This window comes from Microtus ochrogaster, unplaced genomic scaffold (genome assembly GCF_000317375.1).
Source record: "Microtus ochrogaster isolate Prairie Vole_2 unplaced genomic scaffold, MicOch1.0 UNK1, whole genome shotgun sequence".
NCBI lineage: Eukaryota > Metazoa > Chordata > Mammalia > Rodentia > Cricetidae > Microtus > Microtus ochrogaster.
Genome location: NW_004949099.1, coordinates 29,289,605 through 29,304,811, shown reverse-complemented (window position 1 = coordinate 29,304,811; position 15,207 = coordinate 29,289,605). Strand labels below are relative to the sequence as shown.

The 15,207-nt window shown below is 40.8% G+C and overlaps 1 protein-coding gene across 2 annotated transcripts in view; it reads right to left on the bottom strand.

Moving 5' to 3' along the window:
• Pparg (peroxisome proliferator activated receptor gamma) overlaps window positions 1–14,914 on the bottom strand; it is a 129,897-nt gene extending 114,983 nt beyond the window's left edge. Inside the window, exon 1 of one of the 2 annotated variants that reach the window (XM_013352917.2) lies at window positions 14,880–14,914. The gene's annotated coding sequence lies outside the window, so the exon portion shown is untranslated. Of the gene's footprint in view, window positions 1–13,836; window positions 13,905–14,879 lie in introns of those variants that run through there. The other variant, XM_005365039.3, reaches the window with a different exon arrangement.
• Between the last annotated feature and the right edge of the window lie 293 nt (window positions 14,915–15,207).

Genomic DNA, 15,207 nt, shown 5'->3' with positions numbered 1-15,207 from the left:
GGGAAATGGGAGGCGGTGGCGGGGAGGAGGCAGAAATCTTTAATAAATAATTTAAAAAAATAAAAAATAAAAAACAAAAGAAGTAGTTGTAAAACCCCAGGAAAGGAAATATAAGAAGCTTCAGGAAGGAAAGAGGGATGAATAACCAGAGCTACTGTAAGAAGTGAGGGGAAAGAGAGGTGGGGGATGAGGGAGGGAGATATAAAAAGGAGGGAAGATGACAGAAAGAGAAGAGAGGCTCAGAGGTTCTGGCCATTCAGAAGTAATACCGTGTGTGCTCAGATTCAGCTATTCACTTCAGATTAACCATCAGAATTAGTTATCATTGGCATTTTAAATATTGCATAGACATTAAGATACACCAAAACTATTTAATCTAATCTTTCACATTGGTAATTATATCTAAATGCCACCTTAACGAAAGTGTCTTAGTTTTCCTCAAAACTTAAACTCTCCCTGCTTACTACTAAGCCTGCTTAGACACTAATTTTTCACTTGAGATGTCTGATCTACCGTCACTTCACATAACTGAACAATGTTCAAATAAATATTTGAGTGTCTACTATCTATCAGGGAATGTTCTAGGCACATAGCAAAATTGTATATACATTTTGGTGAGAAGCATAACTTGTTTAACTCACACGCCATAAGGAAATGGTCAACTTTTAACAAGGTATTTTACTAGAGATAAAATAAAATGCATTTTTCTTCTGCAGACAACTTTTTTTTTCACTTGATATTATAAGCACTAAAATAATCACCATGAAAAGAATGTCCCTCATCTGGGTTAAAACATTTTAGCATTTCTCAAAAATCATACTGAGGATATCACTTCTATATGAGCCTAAAAAGTTACAATGTTATAAAATGCACTAATCAGTAGTAAGTCTAGTTACTAGACATTTAGAGAAACAATTTAATGTTTATAATGACTAAGTCAGATAGGCTGAATAATAAAGGCTATCTATTCTCATACATCAAAATAGCATCCCACTCCAGCATGGAAAAGGGAGGTGGGCACCAAGTCCCACCCCTTGTTAAGAACCTGTTGGAAACTAGTAGCTGCCGGGAGAGGAAGAGTCAGTTCCTTTCAACAGTGTTGTCCCTGGTAGGTCTATGTGCTCCAGTGTTATATATCCAGCAGCTCACAGGCAGCACAAACTGGACTTCATAGGTGAAAATAAAAAAAAGAACACCAAATTGAGCGGGCAGCGAAGGAAAAGTAGGAGGGTGAAAGCGATCAAAAGACATCGTATGGAATTCTCAAAGAACTAATTTTTAAAAATGAAAAAGATGGCACCCCAGAGATACATTCAAGTGGGTAGTCACATCAGGTTCTATTTAAGCATGGCATTACATCACAGGAGAGAAACACAAATGACTTAAAGGTCAGTAGCTTGAGTTAGATTTACGTAACTCGTTTCTGCAGGAATTTGCATTACTTGTGAAAAACATCACGTGAAAGAGGAACTTACTATAAATATTAAAGTTGGAAATAAATGAACGGCTGAGAAAGCATTGGAAAATAATAGTTTCTTTAAAAAGAATTGGAGAACTAGAGTGTGGGGGTGTGTGTTTCATTGGTATAGCATGTGTTTAGCATATAGGAGACTGGTTTCAGTTCGCAGGCACGCATGCGCACACACACATACACACACACACACCACACCACCATACACAAACACAAATCCACACAAATTCAGTTGTGAAACTAGCTGTAGGATACATTTAAAAATCTAAATTGCACATACATCCACATAAGCTTATTTACAAGAACTGATGAAAAAGCTAAAAACTTAGCATAAATGTTCCAAAGTAACTAATAATGAAGGAAGTGTGTGTGGGAAGCCATCTTAGAAGAGACTCACTTGGGCTCTAATGACAAAGCATTTTCTGCTCACGCAGCCTTTCCTACTGCTGGATAGCTATAGTCATTACAATTCTTTCCTTATACTGAGCTGAACTATGACTCTCTTTAATGTCTGGCTATCCTTTGATAAATAAAGACCGTGTGACAGTTCCATAAAGAAAGGAACCAGCTCTGTCTTGCCTCTGTGTCCAACATATAATGTGATACACAAAGAGGGTACCTAAAATCTATGGCAAGTCCCCAGAATAGTTTATTCTTCAAGAAAGTATGGGTCTAATTTGAGGGTGGAGGGCATTCTCTCTGCAATGTACTGTGGATACTTTTACGAAAGGTCAAATTATATGCTTGAATTCTATGACAATATCACCTCAAAGCTGTCCTCCGCTTGCCCAGGTCAGTGTGTATCAGTGGCCTGATAGCAGACTAGGCCTTTGTCTTCATTTCTACAGGTAATATGTCCAGGTTTTGTAACAGCTTCCTGATGACTTTTCTCTGTACACAGCTGCCAGGTTAATCTTCTGACTAAATCATCCCCAACTTCTTAAGATCTGGAGTCTCCCCACTGCTAAGATAAAACCCCTACTCCTCCATCTGCATTCCAGACCATTTATCATCAGTCTGAAAGATCTACATTTCCAGCCCCATTTCTGATTGCTCATATCCCTGTATTCTCCACCTCCAGTTGGCTTGTGTGGAGTCCCCTGGGACTGTTTAGTCACTATTCCAGCCTTGGTTTTCTTACACTGGAGATTACTTTTTCTTTCTCTTTGACTATCTCAAGTCAGGAATATTAATTTTTGAGGAAACAAAATTATCCATTTCAGAGTGTATAACACAGCAGTTTCTAATATATTCTTATCTATTTTGTTTTTAGTTGACACATAATGATTGTATACAATGTAGGGTACAGAATGATATTTCAATATATGTTCACAATGTGCAGTGGTCAGATCAGGGACACTGGCTAGAACACTGGAAAAGCCATGCAGCCAGGAACTGGCATGTGGCTTTGCAGTCAGCTGCTTGCCTAGCACGCTCATGGGCCTGCGTTTGATTCTCAGTACTGCATTAAAAAGAAAAGAAAGGCAGCTCTAAGTCTCCTTGTATATAATTCCAAAGCATCCCCATCTCAAAGGAAACCTGTGTTCATGAAGCAGTGACTCCATCCTACCTTCTTTGTGAAGTAACCTGCTCTGTTTGGCTCCTTTGTTGTTTCTGTCCCTGTACATTTTTTGTATTGGTTTTCTTAAGGCTACCCTCTTGAACTCTTCTGAACTCTTCTCTGCAGGGCTTTTCCTGGCTACCCATTCCCTTCTTTGAATCTCAGTTACATTCATCTTCAGCCCTGAATCACCATGCTCCTGTGGGTTGCTAGTAAACTATTTCAGCTGCACCCCTTTAGGACTGATGTAAATTCAAGGCTCCCAGCTATGGCATTCTGTGTCTTTCTCTGAGCCGATAACCACCTAAGATGTGTTTAATTAAGAGCACTAAAATGAAACTGAAGTTTGGATAATTAAATGAGAGAGCATCTCAACTCCCTTTGGCTCTTTATTCTTCCTGTGGGGCTCTCTTTCGGGAAGAAAAGGGTCTGTAGGGTCTAGTCAGCATTTCTTTGCCCTAGTAGCTGAACAGGTGTGAGAACAGGGGGAAAATGGCAGGTTGCCCAAGGGTGGAGAAGGGGCAGGTTTCCTGCACTCAGCTTTAGCAAATAACTCCTACCTTCATTCCATATCTACAGGCCTACAAGGAAGAATTGGGGGTCCAGAGATGTCACAAGGCAATATTTTAAAGAGGCTCATTTTTTGCTTTTGCTTTTATATGTAAATCAGTTTCTCAGTCTGATACTTTGAAGTTGTTCATTAATACAGATCTTCCTTGGAAAAGATTAACTATTAAATAACTGTGACGATGGTACTTTTTGTTCATATATAAAATAACTGGGTAATTAAACTACCATCTATTAAAAGCTGGGCATGGTGGCACACACCTTTAATCCGCTTCTCAGAGGGCAAAGGCAGGCAAATCTCTGAGTTTGAGCCCAGCATGGTCTACAGAGTGAGTTCCAAGACATTCAGGGCTACACAGAGAAACCTTGCTAGTAAAAAAAAATTACTGTCTATTCTAAGTCAATGGATAGGTTAAAACCTGAAGTCTGACAAGAAGTATGAAAGGGTGTCAGTCTTACACCATGCATTGTACAGTCTCAGCAACATTTGTGTGTGCATTATTACAAACTCTTCCCAGCTGGAGTACTAAACAGAATTTGTCACAGTTGCCATTGGAAGTCTCCAAACAAGAATGAAAAAACAGTGCTCGGGCCCCTAGGCCATTATGAAACCTGCTCCTCTGACCGAAACAACAAAGAGAGCTAATGCAGAATGCTGAAGTCTATAATTAACATTTTCCCCTTATTCATGTCTCACTTTACCCGCTCTAGAGGATCAGAGTGACATTAATTCCATGTCCTAAAAATGTTACATAGAATGTGAATTAACATTAAAAAGGGGCTATGGAATTTCCCTAAAGCTTTGGGGGTAATAATATTAAGAATCATGTATAAATGCTACTGAAAAAGCACATACTTGTTCTTAATAATCATTGAAAAATACATACAAATAACTTAGGTTGCTACAGGCCAGAACTAGGAAGGTTTATAGTGCACAAAGCAGTAAAAAGAATGACAAGAACTATGGTACAAAATTTTATACTCTATTAAAGCATGACAGGAACATAAACATGAAAAGAAATAATAGTCCCCATAAATTGGCAAATGTGATATGATACACTATCTTCCACTTACATTTTATTTAGGTGAAGATTTGGCACGTTGTGATCTTTAGGCTCCTAAGCTCCAGCCTCACCATTTATGTGGCTGTGTTTTCAGAAAACAGATTTTGATCCCAATGTAAATATACATGGTTCTTAAAGTCAGTGGTCATTCAGTAAAGACACAAGAAACACACTGGCAACATTTGTCCAGTCTGAAAGTTTTTGTTATGCCTACATTGAGGTTCTCTTAATATTTCATAGCACTGTGTATGGGAAATAAATTCTATCTGATTTCACATAAATTCTTTCAAAATGTGTTTTCCTTTGATACTGCCCTCATTCATGTTCAGAATTTATTTCTAAGTTGTCAGTCAGACATTTTCCATCTTTTAAAATACTAGACATAAATGGTAATAAGGCAATTTATGAATTCATAAATGTGAAATAGTTATAATAACTAGATTAGGGAATGGTCATTCTACATAGGATAGGGGGTGCCAAGGAGGTGGCTCAGTGGTGAACGGTTTCCCTAGCATGTTCAAGACTCAGGGTTTGATGCCCAATATGAGTCCATTCACAGATAAGCTTGGGTGGATTGACTCTGAGGTGTCACCACATCGAGTCTGTTTTACCATTAGACTCTAAGATCTAGAAATTAAAGTCTTATTAGCTGCAGTTCATACTGGCTGACATTGGGAACCATAACAGCAGGAACTTGGGAGCCAAAGAAAGAAAATATTTAGTATCACTGATATAAAAGTCTAAAAGATTCTTAACATTTTAAGTTGGTAAGAATATTCTGAGCCATAAGACTGATACAAGATATAGATGTGTGTGTGTTTCCCAAATAAAATGAAAAAGTGACAAGAACAATATAGAACTAGGTCCAAGGCAAACCAGTTAATTGCTTCTGGGATTTCTAGAACAATACATCAGAAAAGAAAAAAAGTCCAAGAACTATTGCCGTATTCTGTATGTATGTGTGCATATCTGTGTAAATATATGTGATTTTTGTATGGCTCTCTGGGATTTGGGAAAACCTACTTCTTGCTATTTTCAAGACATTATTTTCAGTATTTCTACCACATTTTATATCAATGTCTCACAGATAACGGAAGTTTCTTCAGTGACTATTCACGATTACATGTTTAACATTCTGCCAGGAGTTGGGAAACCAAATAATTCTCTCACTGGTCATTCAGTTTTAGATAAAAAGAGAAAGAAAAAAAGGGACCATAATACATACATAGATTTTTAAGAAAAAACTAAAAGAGGAGTGTTTTAAAAGAAAGTAATTCTAAAAACTATTTTTTTAAACTCTATTTGACAGTATTCACTAAAGATCAAAAAGATCACAAACCACAAGAAATCTGCAAAATTGAACCATATATACGGCTGTGAACATTATGAGGCTGTTAAAAAATGGACTTTAAGATTTTTTTTCTCCTTCCCAATTAAACCATGTAAATAAAAAAGAGCACAGGTAAATCCAATATGGGAAACAAAGCTAAGTACGGTATAAAATTTGGGTATAGCATAAACACTCATCCAGTGCCTTTACGCTTATCTAGCTAGAGGATTCCTAGGCTCTGCCTTGATCTTTACTGACCAGGATCTGAGAGAAACTAAAAAGTTAGCCATTTTCTCTGTTGCTGAATATCTGCATCACTTCCAAGTATGGTTTTTAGATAGGATCTTCCTATGTGGCCCAGGCTAGCTTCAAGCATGCACTCCTCCTGCTATCATCTCGCTAGTGCTGGGATTATAGGTGTATACCACCGCGGCTGGCTCATATACGGCTTCTTAAACAATGCTCTCACAAAGTTCTTGTATCTGCCTTTTCCTGTGTCCTCTAGCCCTCTGGCAAAAGACGCAGAAGTAGAGGTATAGCATTACGGTGTGCAACACATTGCTCAACCGCTTTCCAAGCAGCCTGAACTAAATTACAGTGACATCAGAAATACGTAAATACAAATTTCTTCAGCTCCTAAATCATAGTGTGTTGTCCACATGACCTTGCCTGCTAGATGACCCCTCTAGCCTTGAGCCACACCCCTGGCTGCAGTTCCCAAATCATAGAATTTTAGAGTAAGAAACAAAACTGTTGCTAAAAATCTCTAGGAAAGGCTCATTATCAACCTTAATTAAACTGGAATTGAGAATGGCTTTATTGACTTAACATAGATCAGTCCTCTAGGGTTAGATCTTTTTATTTTTGTGACACTATTAAATCTAATTTTTGAGACCCAGAATTCCTAACTGCCACTCAAAGAAAAAAAGAACCAGTGAGACCCTGTCTCAGAGATCCAGTTAGCCTACAGCAACAGGAGCCACAAACAACCAATTGGTCTAACCTTGGCAGGAACTTATAGACTACAGCACTGAGTTATTCTAGGCAATCTAGCTAGCCAGTGAGGCTGATTTTTACAGGATAGTTCCCAGGGATCCTATGAATGAAGTGAAATATGGCAAATAACTTCACATAAGCTATGGATAAGAAGATAGCCTAGTGGCTAAATTCACTGTGTAGTATGGAGGAATATGGTGAACCTCTGATCTTCTGGCTTTTACCTCCTGAGTACTAAGATTCCAAGTTAGTTGTTTGTTGGTTTGTTTGTTTTTAATTTGATGTTGGGGATAGAATCTAAAGTGTTCTGCGAGCTAGGCAAGCACTCCACCAACTTAGCTATATCCCTAACCTTCCTTACTGAGCACCTACTAGTCATGCTATATGATGGAGACAGATGAATAAAACCCCACTGGTACCTTCCTTTAAGAAACTTTTCATCTATTACTTGTGCAGTCCTAAAAGCCAGCAAATTTGAACACTGCTGAACACAAAATTTAAAATATTACATTGCCTTTAAATAAAATCAGGATGTTACTAAGTTGTTCCAAATGCTTCAAGGAAACATGTAGCAATCTTCCATTGCCAAACGCTTGACTGGGTGCACTTTCTACTTTTATGGATTATTTTGACATATGCAAATAATTTTTGAAGTTTCAGCTTCACTTTTATTTATATCATTCACATTTGTTTTCTCTTTTTATTAACCTTAACCAGTATATAAAACAAGAAAAAGAATTCATATGGGTATACTTTTCCACACTCAAGAGCTTGTTTACATGGGTGGTTATAAACTATAGGAAAGAGACAATATATAGTCAGGTGAGGCTTTGGGATTCTCAGTTTTAAGTTCATAAACTAGAAAGGTTTTGTAAAACACTAATGGCAGGTAATGCTTAGAACTGGATGTGATGGTGGCCATTCTTAACTTCTATTCCACCAATCAGCTGACTCACAGAACTATTAAGGCTGATTTGGAAGTGGTCACCAAGCTTCATTGAGATGCTGTAACTATTTCAAGACAAAAGAGAAGAAAACAGAATATGTATGAAGCGATCTACCAAAGCATTAAGCACCATTTCTTCTTAGGCAAGTTTTCCTAATGAAGTGATTGAAAACCCCCTTTCACTGCAATCTACTAGGAAGTGGCTTCAAAGGTCTGGTAGAACTAACTCATGATGACGGCAGGGGATTAGTGTGACATCAGGGAGGAAATCAAGGGCATAGCGAGGGATGATAGTACAGTGCTTGGTTAAATTATCTAACTGCCAGCGCACAGCTCGGAATTTCCATGATGTTTCCTAAGTAAAATGCCATTGCACTATAACTGCTTATTTTTCTTTTGCGTTGAAAATAGTTTGAGGAACATCTGCAATCTGTCTTGATTTAAATTTTTAAAATTACATGTATTTGTTGTATGTGTGTTCAGAGGATAACCTTCCGGAGTCCATTCTTTCCTCCTACCACATGGGTCCTGGGGATGAAACTCAGGTTGCCAGGCTTGGCTTCAAGTACCTTTACCCAATGAGCCATCTCTTAGGTACGTGTCTTGATTTTTAAAAGAAAAACTATGTATGCAAGGCAAACAAATCATTTATCTTTTCTTATCACTGCTATCCCCCACATAGTGGTCTCATTTATGTTTTGTTGCCAAGGACGACGTATTTACCTTATTTTATTTCCTTTCTTTTAAACCACTTTATCCAATTCTACATGTAAGTGAGTTTCCCCTCCCCAACCCAACCCTTCTTCCCCCTACTAAGTGCAGTGATTCTAGGCATTCACCAAACATGATTTCTGCTTTCTTTTCCAACTCCCCATGAATGTTACCTGTGTTTTCAGAGAACAAGAAATCAAGGAAGCAACCCTCCTTTTTTTCTGATACTGACGTGGTCAGTTAATGCTGCCTGGAACTCAGGCTTTTTAAAGTGGACTCCAGACCTTCAAATGACAACAGCACTTTAGTGGTGGAATGACAGCTGCAGGGGTGGGGTCAAAGTTAAGGGGTTCTTCCCAGAACTTCATCCAGCACTCAGTCTCACAGTCCTATGTTTCCCAATTGCCCTCACTATAAGGGAGAATGTATTGCTTAAACACACGGGTGAAAGAATAGCCTGTCTGCACTTCCTTTGCTAGATTCTTTCCACAAAGAGCAACAAGCAGTGAGAGACAACCTTAGCATTTCAGTGATTCTAGAAGCCTGAGATATCACCAGGAAGGGAGAATTCTTTCAGCCTAACCTTACACTCTAGAGCACGGTAAGCACACAGCCTGTGGCTGAGAGCAGAGAAGACCAGGATCTGCATGTTCTACTCCTACACCCTCCTGCTCAGGGTATTCCCCTTTTCTCCACTTCCCTCATATTGCCTTTGTCCTTATCTGTAGCACACTGAGAAGGACTCCTCGCTCTAGGCCCATGCCAATATGAACTCTCCCTAGGGGTCAGATAATTTTATCTCCATATTATAATTCTAGATAAGTCCAAAGAATGAGATTTTTTAAGTAGTTAAACCTAGCAGTAAACTGTTTTTTCTAAAAAGCATAAAGCAGAGCTGGAGAGATGGCTCCACAGTTAGGAGCACTGGCGCTTTTAGAAGACCCAAGTTTGAGTCCCAGAATACACACAGTGACTCACAACCATCTGTAATGTCAGTTCTGGGGGACTGGACACCCTTTTCCAGTCTCTAGAGGGACCAGGCACACAAGTGGTACACAGACACACATGCAGGCAAAGCAACCATATGCATAAAACATATAAACCAATAGCTGGAGAATGGTAAAACACTCGCCTAAGCCTATGCAAGGCCATGAGTTCACTTACCAGTACCTCAAAGCAAAACATACAGCATAGAAACAATAAAGTGGGGCCTAAGGGTGTAACTGTAGCAGAGCACTATTTTGTATGGGAGGGGGCCATGGTTTGACTTCCAACAGGGAAATAAATGATGGAATACAACAAAACCCCATTCTGTTATCTAGTTTACACTCTGCACGAAAGGTTTAAATGTGTTGTAACCAGTACAAGTTGCAAGGATTGATGGTATCTTTCTTTTGTGTCTGAAATGGTGCAGTGGAGAAAAATCCATTTCTCAGGCCCAGTCCTGATCACTGGCGTGCTTCAAAAGAGAGCCGAGACTCTTGGGGAGCCCCAACAGTACTTGCTATTAAGAGGGTAGAAGTTAATGAGAATCCAGGCTCCCAGTCCCAAGGAGAAGTCCATAGACATCCCTACTTACAAGCGTCAGCGTGAGCCTTTTTCTGCCTCCATAGCCCTAACCTCGCAGCTCCTTCACCAGAGCCTGGTAATTCCAGGTCTTGGAAGGTTCTTCCCCCAACCCCCAGTGATGTGGAATTCAAGCCCCACAGCAATTTCCCCCAGCACTGCAGAACGGCGCACGCCTCTTCAGTCCCACTCGGCAAGCACGCAGTTCACCAAGGTACTAATTGGGATCCACCTACACTGCCGCATCCAGTCCAAGGATGTTTCTCGCATAGGAAAGCCTCTTAAAATAATATGTATTAGTTAATCCGGGGAGGACTTCAAGCATGGCCATTTACATGTTGGTCCAGTTGCCCCCTGAGAGTAAGTGAGGGTCCTATTAGCAGGCACAAGAGACTTACCAAGTTCTTTTGAAAGCTAATTTTGGATATTGTTTGTTGCAAACACAAACAAACACTTGTACTGACTAGCACAGGCACTTGTTTTTTAGGTGTTGGTAGCAAACTGTGTTTGGAGCTGACAGATACCACTATGCTTGGTAAAATAAATTTGCCCTGGATAACATATATTCAACGCCATAAAAACACACAAAGAGCAGGCTTTATCAAATAAATGTACAAGCTTGACTCCTTGGATACTAGTTCGAGCACAAAGACTGCTTGTCTATGAAGGACTCACAAAGACAGAATAAAAACTGTTCTGCTTGTTTTTGTCCAAAATCTTCAGGGAGTTGGAAATATAATTTGTAGCTGAAAATGGAATATTTCTCTAAACCATAAACTTCTCTTGAATTGGCTATAATATGGCAGGCATTATTATCTTTCTTAACGGTTATCTCAAAGGCAGCGAGAGAGCAAACTAGTCAGATCTGTGAGCGAGTTAGCGCTGACCTAGATAGGCGTGTGGGCCGCCTCTAGGACAGCAGCTCAGTTAAACTCAGGGCCACACTCTTATCATTTAAGAGATCCAGGCTTGCTGATAAAAGTCTTAAAGCCATACCAAAAACAAACAAACAAAACCAAATATTAATAACTTTAAAACTCCCAACTTTCCAAATACAGGTTTGAAAGAATATAATTAATGAAATAAACAGTAATGAAATAAACAGTATAAACACCTCTACTCTAAACAGAATATTTGAGATTAAAATATTGACATGTATGTATATTTGAATAAAATAGTAAGAATGCATAAACGTAGGTCTTGAGACAATGATTTAAGAATATACTATGCCAGTGGTGGATATTATCTTAACTTGAATCATACAGTTCACCAAAATACGGCCTATTGTGTTTGAGATCTCCTTCTAAATGCAGTTAAGTATGTTGGATAAATAAAATTTAAAATATAATATTTTATTAAATAATAGCTTTTAAATATATACTCTATAACTCTCTGAAATCTACTTCTGTATTGTGGAAACACTATAAATAGTAGACAAAACCCAGAAAGCTTTTTAAAAAATTAAAATTAATTAGAAACTCCTCATACGCTATGAAACTAACTTATGTATGGTATATGAGGCTTCTCTCTCTATGGCGCATTACCCAGTCTTGCTGGATTTGGCCAACTTAGTTCAGTTTTTAATGAGTTCTGTAGGCAACCACACCGCTGCTTGTTTTGCTGCTTTTAGGCGTTAAGAAAGAAAGCAAAGTTAAGTAATAGATAACAGGGAAATTTGCCACAAAAATAAGAAAGGCAAAAAACAAATTCAGTTTGACAATGTGTGGGCTGAGCATATGTTTAAAATTACATACTATTGATTTAAATCAAATTGTCTTGACTAGTGTATTTTTTTAATCTTCTACAAATATTTACTTAGTAGAATCTTATGAAAGCAAAAATTTCTTCCAGTGTATTTGCCTCACTTTATGACACAGAGAATATTTCCAAGTTGTTCACATGACAATAAACCCAGCAAAAAGACACAAATTAGAATGGCCAGCGTATGCACCGGGAAGACCCCATGAAGGCTGTGAAAATATGGAAATATTTGGGGAAATTATTTTAACAAAATTTTTATGAAAGTCTCCTACTGTTAGCAACTGCTTCGTAATCTGAAAAGGAGATGAAATCCATCGCTAAAGTTGCTGTTTTCACAGTGAGGCCTTTACATGGCTTCCCCGCACAGGAGGATCTCAACAAGGCTGACAAAGACCCTTATTTTCAGAAAACTACAAATGAAAGAAAACATTACTTGTTGAAATATGTGAAATTTACTAACTGAAAACAGCTAGTCACATACTCAGCAATCTATTTCTACATCAAGATTTTAAAGTCATACTTTTTCGTATATGAATTTTAGACATCAGGGGGACTTTGAAATTAATAATATGATTTTTAGAAGTAATTTGGAATTTTTTTACAAAAGTGGTTCTGAGAAATGTAGTGACATGAACGTTAAGAAAACCAGTCCCTCTAAAAGAAATATTATATTTAATTATTAAAAACAGTTGTCACAAAAGTCATAAAAGATGAATTTTTTTGGTATTTTAGCTCTAATTTTTAAAGAGCTTATATTCTTTGAAATAAACAAGAATGAGGAAGCAGCGTCTGAAAGTCTTCAGCCTGAAGGCCTGCAGAACTTCAGCCTTCACCGCTGCCACTGCTCTATAGCAGTTATGAGTCCGAAACCTTTACATGTGAAAAAGAATATTTTTCTTAAAAATAAAATTGTCATTTTTTTCCTTCTAGGGAGTTGCGGAAGACTGAGAGGACCATCAGTTGCTTCTCAGATCTTCTCACTGAAGGAAGATATAGTTCTCAGGAAGTTAAATATGAAATAGTACATCACTAGGAGCAAATTTACACAAGACACACAGGAAGATAAAAAGGATGGCTTTATAATACTTTATAATATTCACTCCAGCTAATGTGTGAGGCTGATTTCAAATTTTCATTTATTAAAATAGTAATTTCAGACATGTATTCAATTTTAGAGCAATCCGGTTGAAGGGAGGCAGCAGAGAACTTATTTTAAAGTTGAGGCTGAATCTCTGGACCATCACTCCAAACCCTCTTAGCATCTATGAGTATTTCTATCAATTTTTCAAGAGAGATATCTCTTTGATAAGCCAGAAAAAATGTCAGTTCCTACTAGCTAGGTTTTCTAAACCATGTAGCACCCAGAGTTATGTTTTCACGCAGCAATTGATCACTTAGCTGTGGACAGGAAGACTCCCACAGAGCACCTGATATCTGTGGAAGACCTGCCCAAGTCCATTACCGAGTTATTCATTTAATAACTCCAGTTAACAATTTGCTTCGTGCATGATAATAAAGAGTTGACATTACAGAACTTCAAAATGAAGAAGCTTTCCCATTGTTATCTATCCTACAACTTGGTTCATCTGGGTTTTTATTCTCCTCAAATGATCTTTTAATTTTATATTTTGTCTTTCATCCTGCAAAGAAGAAAGACTTTAGCTTATTCCTGATAGATGACTTGACTCTTTTTTTTTTTTTGTCCTGACATAGTGATACAACTTTCTCTACCGTTAGCCTCAGAAGAGATTCTTTCTGTCTTACGAGAACACGGCCAAGCCGTCCTGATACGTACGAACTTGGGCCAGCTTGGCCACCTCACAACTCGCTCCGACAAAACGCGGTGACGGTGGGGCCACTCACCTAAGCAATGGGAGTTAAGAAGAATTTAGAGCTGCAGCCTTCTGATCCCCAGCAGAGGTCCAGGCCCCTTCTTGACCTGCCCGCGTCCCTTATATAAAAGCTGTCCTGGCTACTCCCAGTTTCTGCCTCCTCACCTTAGGCTCCTCCCCAACCCCAAGCCATAAAGCACCGGAGCTACACACCCACCTTCCACCCCCACCACGCGGGCTGCCCACTGCGGTGAGCCTGTGCCTGGGCTCGCCCCCTCGGTAGACTGTAAGGGGGGCACTGATGGGGAGGGGCCTTGGTGACAGTGACCCCAGCTTCCCCACACCTGGGCCAGCTCCGAGGGGAGCCCCCGGGCCAAGTCTCCAGAGTGATCACCCGCACACGTCTCCCCGCTCCAGCGCCTCGGGACTCTCTCTGGGCGGCTGCAGGCGAGCCCCTCTCTGAAAACTGTCACCGAGGTCGGCACGACGCGGTCCCCGCGGAGTTCTGGACCGTGCCGAGACTGGGTTTTCCTGTCAGGGGCTGGCGGGTGACCGGCACCCTGCTCCGAGCTCGCTCGCTCGCTCGCGCCCGTCTGCGCACCCTCCCAGGGAGCCTGAGGTAGCTCGGCTGTGACCGTCCGCGCTGGGCCCGTGCCCCGCAGCCCGAGGACAGGCACCCTTGTCAGTCACACTCGGCCCTCCTCAGCCGAGACCCCTCACTCCGTCCCTCGGTCCCCAACCCCGCCCAGCTATCACGCTCGCTCGCCCTTCTCCCAGCGTGACTTCTCAGCCCGTGTCCCTCTCAAACCCAGACTCCGTCACCTTGTCGCAGTTGGTGCTGTCAGAGTGTGACTTCTCCTCAGCCGGGTCCCCTCAGTCAAGATTCTGTTACTTTGTCAGGCTCGCGGTCCTGTCAGAGTGTGACTTCCCCACCGCGTCCCCTCTGGTCGAAACCGGGTTAGGCTGTCAGTCACACCGTCCTGTCAGAGTGTGACTTCTCAGCTGGAGTCCCCTCCGCGCAGACCCGGCCACCTTGTCAGTCAGACCCGTCCCCTCAGGCCGAGACCCCCTCACCTTGTCTGTCACACAGTCCTGTCAGTTCGCGTCTCCTCAGCGGAGAGCCGCCGCCGCCGCCCGCCGTCAGGCTGTCAGTCACACCAGAGTCCTGTCAGAGTGTGGTAACCGCTCCTCAGTCCGGTCACTTTGTCGTCACACTCGGTCCCCTCAGGCCGCGCACGACCCCGTACCCCAGCGCAGCGCCTCGGGTCTCTCCTTCCGCGTCCCTCCGGCCGGCCGCGTGGCCCGGGGCGACTCTGACCTGAGGCGGCGACTTGGCGGGAGCTGAGCGTCCCCGCGGCCGACCCGACCCGAGCGCCCCAGGCGGCTGCCGCTCCGAGTGCGA